Source organism: Saccopteryx leptura, chromosome 4 (assembly GCF_036850995.1).
Source record: "Saccopteryx leptura isolate mSacLep1 chromosome 4, mSacLep1_pri_phased_curated, whole genome shotgun sequence".
In the NCBI taxonomy this organism is placed as follows: domain Eukaryota; kingdom Metazoa; phylum Chordata; class Mammalia; order Chiroptera; family Emballonuridae; genus Saccopteryx; species Saccopteryx leptura.
The window spans coordinates 57,301,859-57,317,634 of record NC_089506.1 but is presented as its reverse complement, the minus strand read 5'-3'; the positions used below and the strand labels follow the sequence as shown (position 1 = coordinate 57,317,634).

Genomic DNA, 15,776 nt, shown 5'->3' with positions numbered 1-15,776 from the left:
ATCTTGGCTGGGCTTCAAGTCTGGGCTCTGACCCTCACTGGCTCTATGTCTGTGGATATGACTCATATGGGGAGATAGAGAGAGAAAGAGATTCATTCAGCAAAGGGTAAATGTATAAGTACAAAAAAACTGATGTTTTAAAAATATATTCTGGAAAAATACATATGGGACAATCTGAGCTGCCCACCCTGGCAGCTGGATCAGCCCTTGTCACATACCAACTTTTCCTACCAGATTGCATGTGGCTTCTTCTGTAAATTCTTGGTTATAAGATTTCTATTCAGTTTGTCTTCAGTTGGTTATTTAAGTTCATTGCTCTATATTTTAGTTGTATTTCCAGTTTTGGCCTGGGAGGAGGTGAATATAGCCTCTACGTACTCCACTCGATCTTGAATCCCCTGCTAGCTTCTCTTCTTTCTTAAATAAGATGTATGTATGTATGTATGTATGTATGTATGTATGTATGTATTATGTTTAGTGAGAGGAGGGGAGGCAGAGACAGACTCCCACTTGTGCCCTAACCAGGATCAACCTGGCAAGACCATAACGGGGTGATGCTCTACCCCTCTGGGGACCTTGCTTCATTGCAACTGGAGCCACTTTTTAGTGCCTGAGGTGGAGGCCATGGAGCTATCCTCAGTACCTGGGGCCAATTCACTCTAATGAGCCATGGCTGCAGGTGGGGAGGAGATGAAAGCAAGAGAGAGAGAGAGAGAGAGAGAGAGAGAGAGAGAGAGAGAGAGAAGTAAGAGGGGGAGGGATATAGAAGCAGATGGATGCCTCTCCTGTATGCCATGACTGGGAACTGATCCTGGGACATCCAGGATGTCCCAGCCAGGCTGACACTTTATCATTGAGCCAACTGGCCTAGGCCAATAAGGTGTTTCTAAAAGTAAAACTGTAGAACTAGTAAAACCAATTAAACACCAATTTATTATATAGCATTATTAGAAAATAATAACTTAGATATGTCAATAAATTTTACATGTGTAGTATTAAAATTAGTTTTATAAAAGATAGACTTGAAATGTTACAGTAAACACATCTGAAACATACAATATAATTGGAATAGAGAAAATAATAGATATTGAGAAAACTATGAGCTCAGTTAGGATAAATGACTATATTTGCTCTTTTTTCCTTATTTTAAATATTGGGGTGACACTGGTTAACAAAATTTTACAGATTTCAGGTGCACAATTCTATTACACATCTTCTGTACAGTGTGTTGTGTGTTCATCTACCCAAGTCAAGTCTCTATCCATCACCATTTATCTACCTCTACCTCCCCCTTACCACCTGCCAATGACTACACTGTTGTCTGTGTTCATGAGTTTTTTCTCTCTCTCCTTTTTTTTTCTCCTCAATTCTTCCACAGCCCTTACTCAATTATATATATATATACATATATCTATAATATACACACATATATATACACACATACACACATATATAATGTAATCTATATAAAAAATTAAAATATTTAGAATATTAAGTGATAATCTCATTATTTATACAACCAGGTATTTTGAAACAAATAAGATAAATTGGGATCTGAATTCCAAAATACTTCTTAAACTTTCATCATTTTGAGGATAAAGATCAGTTAATGCATCCATATATTTAAACTTATATGTATTCATACAAATAGTCATAGAATTCTGTTTCATCAATTTTTTATTTCCTTTTATTTAATCAAGGATCATTACACTTTTTTTGTTTTTTCATTTTTCCGAAGCTGGAAACGGGGAGGCAGTCAGACAGACTCCCGCATGCGCCCAACCGGGATCCACCCAGCATGCCCACCAAGGGGCGATGCTCTGCCCCTCTGGGGCGTCGCTCTGTTGCATCCAGAGCCATTCTAGTGCCTGAGGCAGAGGCCACAGAGCCATCCCCAGCGCCCAGGCCATCTTTTCTCCAATGGAGCCTCCCTCCCTGCGGGAGGGGAAGAGAGAGACAGAGAGGAAGGAGAGGGGGAGGGATAGAGAAGCAAATGGGCGCCTCTCCTGTGTGCCCTGGCCGGGAATCGAACCCCGGACTCCTGCACGCCAGGCCGATGCTCTACCGCTTAGCCAACCGGCCAGGGCCATTACACTTATTTTATAAATTAACAACATATATATTGTATTATACTATTTTACCTTATACTACTAACTAGATAACTATCCAAAAAATAGAAGTATATAAGGTTATCTGAAATACTATCACGTAATTCTTTTTTTTTTTTTTTTTTTTTTTTTTTTGACAGAGAAAGAGATAGATAGGGACAGACAGACAGGAATGGAGATGAGAAGCATCAATCATCAGTTTTTTGTTGCGACACCAGTTTGTTAGTAATTGATTGCTTTCTCATACGTGCCTTGACCAAGTAACCTCTTGCTCAAGCCAGCGACTTTGGGTCCAAGCTGGTGAACTTTGCTCAAACCAGATGAGCCTGCGCCAAACTGGAGACCTCGGGGTCTCAAACCTGGGTCCTCCACATCCCAGTCTGATGCTCTATCTACTGCGCCACCGCCTGGTCAGGCCATAATTCTTATTTTTTAACAGTTGAATATAGAGTGATTTTTATTACTTTTGATTATGGAATGTGATATATATTTTTGATGGTTTTATAATGTCATTATTTATGGAAAGATCAGTGATATCACCCTAATAATATTGTGTTCATATTTTTGTTTTATTGTATGAGGTGATATTCAATAGTCCAAAAATTTTCAATTACCTAATATTTATCAAAAATTTTTAGACCTACATTTTCTACATATAGTAATGAAAAATATATTTCAATTGTATATGATAAAAGAATATACAAATATATATTTTAAATTTGTTCTCTTAAACATTTAACCAGAAAATCAAAAAAACATTAAAATATGAAATAAAACCCTAACTTTCAGGTCTAAATGTTGCTTTGGAAATGCGTTTTCACTTTAAGCAGTAGCTGAACTTTTATTATGATACTAGTGTGAAGATAAAATATATAAGTAGTATACCTTTAAATTAAAAATGTAAAAATTATATACAGAATTCTGTAGTTCATCTTGGATATAAAATGTTTTGCTTATTACGTTCTTCATGTTGATAGCAGTCTTGGCTAGTAATTAAACTAACTTAGTTACATTGGCTTTTATAGTTCCTTAGATTAAATATCATATACCAGTCCCTTTGACTCTAAACTACTTGGAGTTTTAAGAATCTGAAAAGTAGTTAAACAACACAGTACTAACAGACAAACAAAATGATATATGTACCATGGATAACACAAAATCATTTCTGTAATGTCACAAAAGGAGTCATGCTCTATTTTGTCAATTTTCTTAGTTAATTCAAAAGTACTTGCTCATGAATCAGTCAAGTATTCCATCTACCACAGAGAATATAAATTTTGTGAAGGCAGTCAGCTTTCGGTCTCTGTAAATCACAATTCTACTGGGTCGAAAGAAATATATTTACATTCTTCTGATTCAAAATGTATTCAGAGGATATGGGTTTATAACTTTTTATTCTTTTAAAATAGCAGCTGATTTGCTTTTTTACTTTCATAAAAGTGCAATAGTACTCAAGATTAAATGTTTCTAAATAATACATTTGAGGTATATATCCATATTCATACTATATATCTCTAAATAAATGTACATCTCTAAGGATCAGATGTCAGTGCTATTGCCTATACATTAGTCACTCTTTCATATGAGAATTTGCCAATATTGTTGTTATTAAATGGCTTCAATTGACTTTTTATTTACTAAAAAAGCACTTGTGAAGCAGACATTTAAAAGGATGTAATATGCCCTCTGTATATTTTTAGACGTTTAGGCTCACACACACACACACACATATATGTATCTGATTATATAGTAGTACACTCCTGAAACTAAATAAGTCATGAGTTATTTCTGGACAAATATATGACAATTTATTTGATTATAAATTAAAATCATGCCACTAGATATCTATACTTTAGCCTATAAAACTTGCTATGTTTCATAGGGGTAAAGAGAAAGTGTGGAAATTGAACTGCTACCTGGTAACATTGCCTAACTCTATATTACTATGGGACGTACTGAACAGAAGATTCAAATAAATGAAAATAATCAAAAAGTTGAAATCATTGATAAAACAATATTTGGAATATTGCATAATCCTCAGATTAATATATACAATGTAGACAAAATACTATGGCAATGGGAATGGGAACTGTTAAACATGAGATTAAATTTTTTATATGAAATTGCCTTTTTTTTTTTTTTTAGAAATGACCTTACATGGCATCCAACATTTCTGGCATATTTTAAGAAAATAATCCCATGTCAAAATGTAGTTTAAAAAATTTTAAAGGCGAATTAAGACTTGCATACAAATGTAAAATAAATATTGGTTAATGTTTTTATTAAATCCTTCATTTTAAGAAAACCAGTGAAATGTTTCAACTGATTTAAAGGTGAAACAAAAAGCTGATACATATATAGGCAGTGAAGAATGCTGAAATACATTTACTTAATAGATGCAAAATTGGTCAGTATCCAAAGGAGAAGAAGCAAATACATTTTCACTGGATAATTTTCATTTCTATGAACAAAAATTATTTGTAAGTTATAAAATTGGGAAACAGCTAAAAAACCATAAAAGGTAAAGAGACTTCATAAAATCAGATTGTGGACAAGTCCTGCCGGGGGTGAGGACGACAGAGATGCAAAGACCCGACTCCGGTACCAGGTTCAGTGACGCAGATCACAGATTCCACTTTATTCAGGAAGTAAGCTAGCTTATATACATGGGTTCAGCCTATAGGGTGTTACAGTGTGTTCTTCAAAGCCAATGGCTGAAAAGATCAGGGAGCTGCGTGGTTGGCGCTAAGTCACTTCCTTATAGCGGGCGAGCTCCCTTCCTGGGTATGTGGAGGAGGGTTCTGGGAGCTGGAGTATTCTCACAGCATTGCATCAGCCACAGCTGCTAGAAATGCGCTCTGTGCTCCACCCACATCAGATAAATCAACAATGCTGAGTTTTCCACTGAAAACACTCATGAATCTTTTTAGATCATTTCAAAATTTTTTCTCCAATTGTTTAGAAATTATTTCTAGTGAACATTGAAAGGATTTTCCTTTATTAAATTATATGATAAATCAATAAATAATATAGAACAAAACAATGACCAAGTTTATTAAGTAGTTAATATTACAAAGCCTTGTTGGGAAGTAATTTTTATTAAGTATATTTTTTTCTCCAAAATAAATGTAAATTAAATAACTTATGTTCATAATTTTGCTATTACACACATACATACATATATGTGTATGAATATAAATATACATCCCCCACAGTTATGCACACCCCCACAGTTACCCATTTCAGATAATTACTTATGCAAGTTTTACTGGTTTTTAAATTATGAAGCCATATTACCAAGAAGTATTCTTAGTTTTTATGTAACAAAATAAGTTTAGAACTCTATAAAATATTTTGACTGTTTATAACCATTTTCTTTTCAAGATGTCCAGTGTACCCTATTGGAGGTAGTGACATACGAGACTCTATCAGCACAGTTCTACTTTATTAATTTATTTTGCTTAGATACAAGTTTTAAGACCCACTTTGTGGCAACAGTTATGAAAGTCACCAGAGTATACAAAGATGGATAGAACCAGAGGGTCAGCTATAAGTTACAAAAAATGAATCACTGAAAGTAAAAATTGCTAAAATTAAGTAAATAACAAATGATATGAAATTAATTTCAACTTCCTTTTTTAAAATTTTTATTAATTTATTGTGTTTACATGGATTCAAGTGTCCCACTGAATGTAATTCCCTCACCCCCACCCCCGTGTCTTTTTTACACCCCTTTTGCCTTCTCCTTCTAACTCCCTCCCCCCCTTCCCTCTAGGATGTGCTGTCCTGTTATCTATATCTCTGTGTTATGTATATATAGTTTCACTAATCCCTTTACCTTCTTTGATCCCATCTCCTCATCCCCCTTCCCTCTGACTGCTATCCCTCTGGTCCCTGTGACCCTGCCTTTACCTCTATTCCATTCCTCAGTTCACTTTGTCCATTAGATTCCACAGATATGTGAGATCATATGATATTTTTCTTTCTCTGCTTGGCTTATTTTGCTTAGCATAATAATCTCCAGGTCCATTCATGCTATCACAAAAAGTAAGATTTCCTTCTTTTTCACCACTGTGTAGTATTCCATTGTGCATATGTACCACAGTTTTTTTAATGTACTCGTCCACTGATGGACACTTGGGCTGCTTAAATGAAATAGAAAGAGTAATAAAAAGGAGACAGTCAAATTTTACTCTGTAATAAGTAAAACAAAGCAATCAACTTTACAGTAGTTTAAGTTGATGATATTAAAATTGTTGACTCAAATGTCTTAAAAATTCCTTTTTACCTTATAAAGCTACTATTTGAGTTTTGATTAATACTGAGGTCAATACACTACTAATTTTCTTAGGTATTCTTAAATGAAATTTATCTTGGTGACAAATATTTATGTAAACCATTAGTATTGCTTTAGTGAGCTTCCATTTATTGTTTGGTAGCTTTTTAAGATTTAAGCATCATTATCATTTTTTAAATATAATTTTACATTTGTTATGCTAAAATTGTCATATTTAGCATATTTGGGAAATATTGGGGGGAAATTTTATGCAAAATAATAATCAGTTTAATATATATATTATGCTCAAAGAAGAAAATTTAAATTGCTTCTTAGTAAAAGAAACAGCTTATAAATGTAATGTAACAAATTCTACAAATTTCTTGAGCCCCACATGTGTTTCAAAGTCACTTTTATTTTAATATACATTTTCCAATATTACAAACACTCATTACAGAAATATTTCACATTGTCTTCAATAGGTTTTCAGCAGATTGTGCTGTTTTAAAGTCTATTATTTTATCCAAATACATTTATTTATATATTTCTTTTTTGTAGAGTTTTTATATTTAAAAAAGTTAGTATTTTATATAGAGTAATATTTTGTTTTAGTTTCTCTTAATTAATATTTTATTTTGTTCTGTAAACTTTAGCTTGTATTCTTTATTCCATTTTCCCATTCATACAGTATTCAAAGATGCTTTTCTTATTTACACAAAATCAAAGCTTTTTAGCCAAGATATTTGAATGTATTCAAAGCCAAGGCTCAGACATTTCCTGAAGATGACATTTTTCTGAGTTAGGAATCAGAGCCATTTATTATTGCCTGATGCAATTTGAGAACAGAGCTTGTTACAACCCTGTATGCATTAATAGCAGAAAGGAGAAAGGAGATAAAATGGAGGCAAGAAATATACATTCACAGAGCAAGAAGAAACATAGAGGGACTCACATAAATAGGGTTTTAAAAATTAATTAGTTACCATATTTTGGTATGAATATTCTCTTTCATTTGGTTCTTAACAGTTCTTATTGCTTTCAGTTTTTTTCTGTTTATAGTAGTTTTCCTAAATATTTTTCTTTTTTTTGTCAATCAACATGTACAATTGTTATTCACAGACATGTCCCACATTCTATTTATATCATTTAATTCTCACAACTCTATATGTTAAGCATACACATCTTATTGATGTGAAAAAAGATATCACTGAGAGATATAGCGACTGTACCAAGGTCACAAGGCTTGTATTCTGGAGTTTCAGGGCAAGACCATAGAAATTTAGATTTTTTTTTTCCAATCTCCACATCTTTATACCACACCACCACCTCTGACACTCTTGAGCTCTGTCACTATATGTCCAATGAACAGTCACCTTCTTTATAAAAACAACATGTTCTTATCTATTAGCATTTTGTATCTATGACATAGCTTTGAAGCACCTGCTATATATAGTTTTTCTTTACTTTCTTTTCTTTTCTATCAGCAGCCCAAGAATTTGATTATGTTAACAGTCCATCCCAGGGTCTTAATGTAACTATTTCCACCATTTTATTATATAAACCCAACTTCTGGTAACATGATCAAACTGTTTTGCTAAGAATCATCAGAGCAGTACCTATATTGAAACCATGGGGGATGCCTGCTAAATGCATATTCAGGAACCTTAACACCTTCATAATGAATATCTTGCAGTTGGCCTTGAAAATATGCCATTTAAACAAATTTTCAAAAAACTACTTCATTAAAGACATTAAAATCCATACATTATGCATGTCTTTTTGATAAACTTTCCAACTTGTTTGTTCAGCTGCCACCTGCCATTTGGAAATCTAGTTGCAACACTTACTCAATATGTCCTAAACTTAACTCATCAACTTCCTCCCAAGCTGTTTATGGTAGGCAGAATAATGCTTCCCACTCCCAAAATGTCTACATATTAATCTGTAGAACCTGTGAATAGATTAGGTTACATGGCAAAGGAAAATTAAAGTTGAAGGTGGAATTTGAATTGTTAATCAGTTAACCTTAAAATAAGATTAAATTGATTATCCAGGTAGGCCCAGTGTAATCACAAACCTGTTTTTAAGATTGAAGAAGAGGAACATCACAGGGAGCTGTGACTATGTGAGAATGGTTAGAGACATTCAAAGTTGCTGACTATAAATTTATTGTGTGCCAGAGAATGTGTTTGACCCTAGACTCTGGTAAAGGCAAGGAAACAAATTGTTTCCTAGAATCTCCAGAAAGGAAGCCATCCCTGCAGACATCTTGGTTTTAGCCCAGTGTGACCCATGTTAGATCTCTGACCTATAGAAATGTAAGGTAATATTAATGTTGTTTTAAATTTTCAGCTACCAGGTTGGTGGCACACTGTGGAAACTAGGAAACTAACACTGAGTTTGATGCCTGTACATTGAATGCTACTGTAGAAATTATCTAAAAGTGTGGGAGATGTTTTGAAATTAGATGGTGGGCAGAGGCTAGAAAAACACTGAGAAGCACACCAGAATAAGCCTACACTGCTGAATAGACTGTTAGTGGAAATATGGAAGTAACAATTATCCTGGTGAGGACTCAGAAGGAAGTGAGGAGCATGACAGCGGAAAACTATTATCACTTCAGAGAATATACCAAAATTGTCATGAACAGACTGTCAGTAGGAGTATAAACATTAAAAGATCTGTTGGCAAGGGCTCAGAAGGAAATAAGGAACATATTTTTGAAAACTGGAGGAAAAGGGATCCTTGTAATATAGTAGCAGAAAGTTTAGCAGAATTGTTACATATAGTTATATGGAATGGAGAATTTATAAATTAAATATTTAGCTAAAATTTTCTAGCAAAGTGTTGGTCAACCTGGTGTCCTGCTGCTTCTAACAAAATGCAAGAGAGAAATAAATCAAGGGAATCAATAACAAAAAAAAAAGGAACCAGGCTTGATAATTTGGGAAAATCTCATTTTATTTATATTGTGAAAGATATCCAAATCAACAGATTTACTGTCAAGAAAATGTAGTCTAAATAAGGTAAGGTTGTGGCTGAACCATTTGTCTTAATACCTCAGGATGTTCAAAAGGTCAGAGCATTCTCTCACATAAAAAGCTATTTGAAGCCATTACATGGCATGAATTTCCTCTACCATGTCAGCTGAAGCTGCAGATAGAACTGAGATTATCTAGGGAATGTTTATGGACAAACCTTTTGTCTACAGGAATGAACTCCACGGTGTACAGGGAATACCCACAAAACCCTCAAGAGAACCAACAGAGACACTGCCTACTTGGTTGGAAAGGCAGAGAAAGAGTACAAAACAAAATAAATCTGTCAGAATTCCAAAATTCTACACAGAGGACACACACTGGTTAAACTTCTCAGCTGTAAATACATGCTACGTTTTATGAAAAAGAATGATAATCTAGAAAGCAGTCCTGAGCCAAGAGGGTTTAGCTTCAGAGTCCCCAGAGTGAGGAGACAAACAACAGAGAGAATTATTTTCCTGTCAGGATTGTGAAATTGCTTGACAGTTGTGACTCCTTTTTCTTTTCCTTATATTTTCACCTCTTTTGAACCAGAATATCTATTGTATACAACTGTTATCTCATACCTGTCATAATGTATTTCAGGAGTAACTTGTGACTTTTTGAACTGATGAAGTTTTGTACTTTGAGTCGATACTATATTGTGATGAGACCTTTGGGTACATTGGAATGGATTCAAGTTATTTTCTATGTGGGGTAGATGTGATCGTTGGAGGTCTGAGAGCAGATTGAGGAAAGTATGTGGAGCTCCCCACCCCCAAGATATATTTGTAATAATCCCTGGAAGCTGTGGTTCTGCCAAATTCCATGTCAAAGGAGAATTAAATTTGCACATGAAGTTAAGGTTCCTAAACGTTTGCCCTTAATGTAGTAAGATGATTCTGGATTATCCAGGTGATTCAATTTTAATCAGTCACAAGGGCTCTTAAAAGTGAAAGAGAGAAAGATGTGATTCTTCTCTAGAGTCTTCCAAAAGGAATGCAGTCATGTTTACCCCTTGATCTTAGCTCAGTGAGACAGTTGTTGGACTTTGAACCTTTAGAAATGTAATATAATAATATATTGATATTTGGCCACTAAGACTTGATCATTTTTTTTACAGTATTGATAGGAAACTACTTTATTCTTGCCTCTTTATTAATCTCAGTTTTGCATATCCCCATTCATCTCTCCCTTACCTAAAATTCTGAAGCTCATTCTTGTTTAGCCTCTTTGCTGACCCTGAAGCCTGAGTGTTGTTATTGGACCTTTTAATTGTTTTATGAAATATGTCCTCTTTTCTCCATATCTACCATCACTACCCTAGATAAGTTTCATTATTTTTAACCAGGATGTCTCAATATACTTAAAACTGCCTTCATCTAACTACTTAGAATCTGTTTTGATGCCCTTTAATGATTTCCCATCATCTGTCCTAAAGAATAATGTCCATATCCTTCTAATCACATGGGAAGCTTTTCATGCCTGACTCCTGCTAATCACTCCAACATCACCTACCTTTCAGTAAATGATAAGGCAGTACTGATTCCTCATGGTGCCCCGACATTCTTTGCTCTTTTGTGTCTTTCTCCCATTGTTCTTGCTTTTCTCTTTTCTGCAGTATTATTATTTTCTTTCTATACCTTTGAAATACGTGTACACTCCAAATGTCTTATCATCTCCAAGAACCTGTCCCTTAATTGCCAGCTAGGATTCTGTGTCACTGCTTTGTTCTCTTCTTTCCCTGAGTATCTCTGTATCTGGATATTTAACAAAATATAATGCGATCATCTTTTTATAGGTCAGTAAAAGTCAGAGTGTCTGGTGCATAGAAGGTGATCAATTACTGATTACTTAATTTGACTGAAATAAATTGCTCCACCATTGCTGTGGAGCCTAAAGTGAACTCACTGCCCTCCTAGTAAGTCATGTCCTTGTAAAAATCCCTATCCCTTGAGGTTGGGTAGAACTTATGACTTGCTTCTAGCTAATATGTCAAAGTAAAGGGATTTTTCAGGTATACTTAAGATGCCAATTCAGTTGATCAAAAGGGAGATTAACCTGAATGGGCCTGACTTAAGGTGAAATCTTTGACACAGGGACAGGGAGAGTGATCCTGTCTTAGATCTTATCCCTCATGCAGTCCTTTAAAAAGCAAGCAACCATGTAGTGACCTACTTGTGGAGAGAACCATGTGGTAGGGAACTGTGGCAGCCTCTGGGACATGAGGGTCGACTCCAGCCACTAGTCAACAAAAAGTTAGGTCCTTCAGTCAAGGCCTTTAAGGAAATCATCAACCAATACAGGGAATGAGCTTGAAAGTAGATTCATCCCAATCCTCCAGATGAATATGTAGTCAGGTTAACACTTTCTCACCTTGAGAGACGAGGAGCAAAGGACACATATAATCTGTGCTAGAATCCTTGACCCCTGGCAGCTAAGATAATAAATGTGTGTTATTTTAAGCTTCTAAGTGTGGTAATTTGTTAAACAGCAATAAAACACTAATACACTTATACAAACCCATACCTACAGGCAGTCACTTTCATTTTTTTTATTTGTGAATATATATTAACTGCTTTTCCACCATTCTTTAAATCATTTGCTCACCCTATCATTTTGTCATGCATTTTGCATGCCATTAATATTTTTTAAATGTTTGTATCCAGAGATCAATAACAGAAATTCTCAGCACTCAAAGAATTTAAAATCTGGTGGGACCCCACAAAGCATATAGGAAAATGTAACTATTTCTACCTATGTGAGATGGTGAGATACATATTTTTTGAGTTTTATATCCCCAGCCAGTTCATATCTACAAACCGCTGCTGGGTTGTCCTTTGAATTTGCATCTCTGCCATTGGGCTCTCTACAATTATTGTTATATATAATCAAATTTCAAACATGACCCACATTTGACACATAATTTACCTTCTTATTGTTTTTTTCTGTATCTTTGTGTTCAGTTTTTTTTCCCACTGTTCAAGGTTTATTTGGTATTTTAGTTGGTATGACACTTGGATTGTTGGCTGCATTATTTATATGTAGACTTTTCGCTTTACATTATATAGCAATGTACACTAATCTGATACAGAGTACACAAAATAAGATCCTTTAGAACAGTTATGCACAAGACATGCAGTATTGGCTTTATACATTGGTTCCCAGGATGTGATTGATTAGAGAAAAAAAAAGTTGGACCAGGCATGTTGGGTAAAGGAACCACAATTATATAACAGTCAGTAAACACATGTCTAGTATAAAGAGCAACTGTAGTGTGTGCAACGTTGGCAGTGGTGCATTTTGAGGAGGTATAACTGTTATTTCACACTCACTAGTTTAGGACTATACCAGATAAGTGCCATCCTGCATCAGGATACAGATGCAGGGTTTTATGAACCATACTATTTCTATCTTTAAGAAACTGATGTTTTTAGTCACAGATCAGATAAAAAGAACAATATGCACAACCTCCAACTAAAATCCTGCTGTTGCCTAGACAGTGAAGTGGTACATTAGAAGACTTTAAAACTGCAGCTCTTTCTGGATCCCCCAAAGGGTATCTGCACTCTTCTTCAAACAAGCCTCTTCCTTAGGTGTCAGAGTCGCCTTCACAACATCAGAGATGCCATTCTGTCCCAGAATGCAAGGAACACTAAGGAAGATGTCTTCTTTTATTCCATAAAGACTCTTAATCATGGTGGAAATTGGATGCACCTGCCTAAGATTTTTAATGTACTTTCTGCTAAATCTGCTACAGACAGTCCAGTGGCCCAAGGTGTGTAGCCTTTCAGTTTGACTATTTTATAAGCACTTTCAACTACCTGTTTGTGAACCTGTTTCCACTGTTCCTTATCTGCATCAGTGCCTTACTAAGGGTAAAGATTCTTTAGAGACACCAGCAACATTTACTCCACTCCATACAGGCACACTAGAGTCTCCGTGCTCTACAACGACCCATCTATGACAGCTTAGTGGGTGAACTCCCAACCTTTCCCCCATTAGGTAACGGAACCGGGTTGAATCCAGATTGCAACCACTTCCAATAACGTAGTTTTTGGAAAAGCCACTTTATCTTCCAAGCCATATAGGTCAAGATATCCACTGGATTGGAAACAATAAGCAGTTTGCAGTTGGGACTGTATTTTACAACATTAGGAATGATGAATTTAAAGATGTTCAAGTTATGCTGGACCAAATTAAGACGGCTTTCTACCTCTTGTTGATGTGCCCCAGCTTGTGTAACAATAACCAGGTTGGAGTTTGCAGTCACATTATAGTCTTTGCCAGAGACAATTTTTGGTGTTCTAAGGAAAAGGCTGCCATGTTGGAGATCCATCATCTCTCCCTTTAATTTGTCTTCCATGACATCAACAAGAGCAAGTTCTTGTGCCAAGTCCTTCATTAAGATACTGATGGCACAGGCCATGCCAAAAGCACCAACCCCAACACCTGTAATCTTATTCTGGGGGGCTTGTTCTTCCTTAAGAAGATTCACAATCAGCTGATCCTTGAGAGTTGCCATATTAGATTTATAACCAAGAGGACTCAGGAGGGCTGGTGTCGGTGGCGTGCAGCATTGGATCCTGACTTGGCGGCAGTGGCTCCAGTCTGTGTTCAGTTTTTATAACTATATTTTATGTTTAAGAAACAGAAGATCTTGGCCCTGGCCGGTTGGCTCAGTGGTGGAGCGTCGGCCTGGCATGCGGGGGACCCGGGTTCGATTCCCGGCCAGGGCACATAAGAGAAGCGCCCATTTGCTTCTCCACCCCCCCCCTCCTTCCTCTCTGTCTCTCTCTTCCCCTCCCTCAGCCAAGGCTCCATTGGAGCAAAGATGGCCCGGGAGTCTGTCTGTCTCTCCCCGTTTCCAGCTTCAGAAAATTAAAAAATTAAAAAAAATTAAAAAAAAAAAAAAAAAAGAAACAGAAGATCTTCTTCTATATTTCTTTGTCAGGACAAGTTATGTAAGATGATAGACTGCTTTGCATATTGTTTCCACGTGTGATTTTGTGTCTCTCTTCTCTGTTTCTAAGTTTCTTTTCTTCCAGAAACTTTCAAAAGGTACTATAGATTTAAAAATGTAAGATATGCTTAAGCATTTTCTGTCTTTCATTGTGCCTAAAATTAATTGTTAGGTTCCTTTTTGAAGAAACTATAATGAGTAATAGAAAATTTTGTCAAAATTCAGATAATTACACGGGAAGTTATAAGATGGCATGTAAAGGAAGATACTTGGATTACAGAACTCCAGTAGCAAATATTTTGAAAATTAATATTGCAGCATTATTAATTATATGAGAGTAGATATAGATTCCATTTACTAAAAATGGGGGATGGGGGAGGATTGTGAACTTCCTCAAATCTAACCTGAAAGACTATATAAAAATTTTTGATAAATTTAATAAATGTGTTGATTTTGACTATAGAATATTTACAAGATTAACTAGCTGAGACCTCAGGAAGTGATGACAATAGGGTTTAGATTCTATTGTATTAATCCTCTCAGACTGCCATAATATTATAACACAGACTGAGCAGTTCAAACAACAAAAATTTATTTTCTTGCAGTTCTGGAGACTGGGAAGTCCAAGATCAAGGTGCCAGCAGATCTGGTTTCTGCTTGCAGATTACTGTCTTCTTGCTGTATTCTGTCATTGCAGAATGAGAGAGAACTCTGATGTTACTTCCTCTTCTAAATAGGGTATTGATTCTCTATTCTTATGACCTCATTGAACCTGAATCACCATTCTTATAGGCCCTATGTCCAATATAGTCACATAAGGATGTTAAGGTTTCAGCTTCAACATAGGACTATGTGAAGGGTGGGACACAATTCATTTGATAGCACCCATTTTCAAAAATAATAGTTCCTCAAAAATAATACATAGGATTAAGAAAAAATAAAGTTACCCAAAAGCCACACCTTTAGCATAACATGCAGACAAAGAATGCCTAAAACTCAAAATAACTCTAAGTATAAAAGAAGATAGAACATCAAATCCCAGCCAAAGATGTTTTACTCTCCTGTATCAATCTAATCTAATGTGGGATTCTGTGACAAGCAAAAGCAGATGGATAGTAACTATAGGAAATAGAGAAGAAAGAAACTAACAATAGGCTCTAAGGTATATCTAAAAACAACACCAGAAAGACTAAGTCATTCACAAGTCTGAATATAAAACAAAACAGAACTAAACAAAACAGTGTTTAGATAGAGCTGCACACTGAATGCCTGAAGGGACTCAGAAACTGGAGCCATCTGAGGAACAGTCTTCAAAACATGTGGGTTCTGAAGAGGTGGGAGGAGGTAGAAAGGTAAGATATGCTTTTTAGCTATTAGTTGGTTAAAGAAAATAAAGAAGAAGAAAATATAAG

At 35.5% G+C, this 15,776-nt stretch overlaps 1 protein-coding gene and 1 pseudogene across 1 annotated transcript in view; one reads left to right on the top strand and one right to left on the bottom strand.

Annotated features, from left to right (window-relative positions):
* Positions 1 to 15,776, top strand: part of GPC5 (glypican 5) — a 1,847,257-nt gene that overhangs the window by 975,146 nt on the left and 856,335 nt on the right. The window lies entirely within an intron of this gene.
* Positions 12,865 to 14,000, bottom strand: LOC136404383 (L-lactate dehydrogenase A chain pseudogene; annotated as a pseudogene).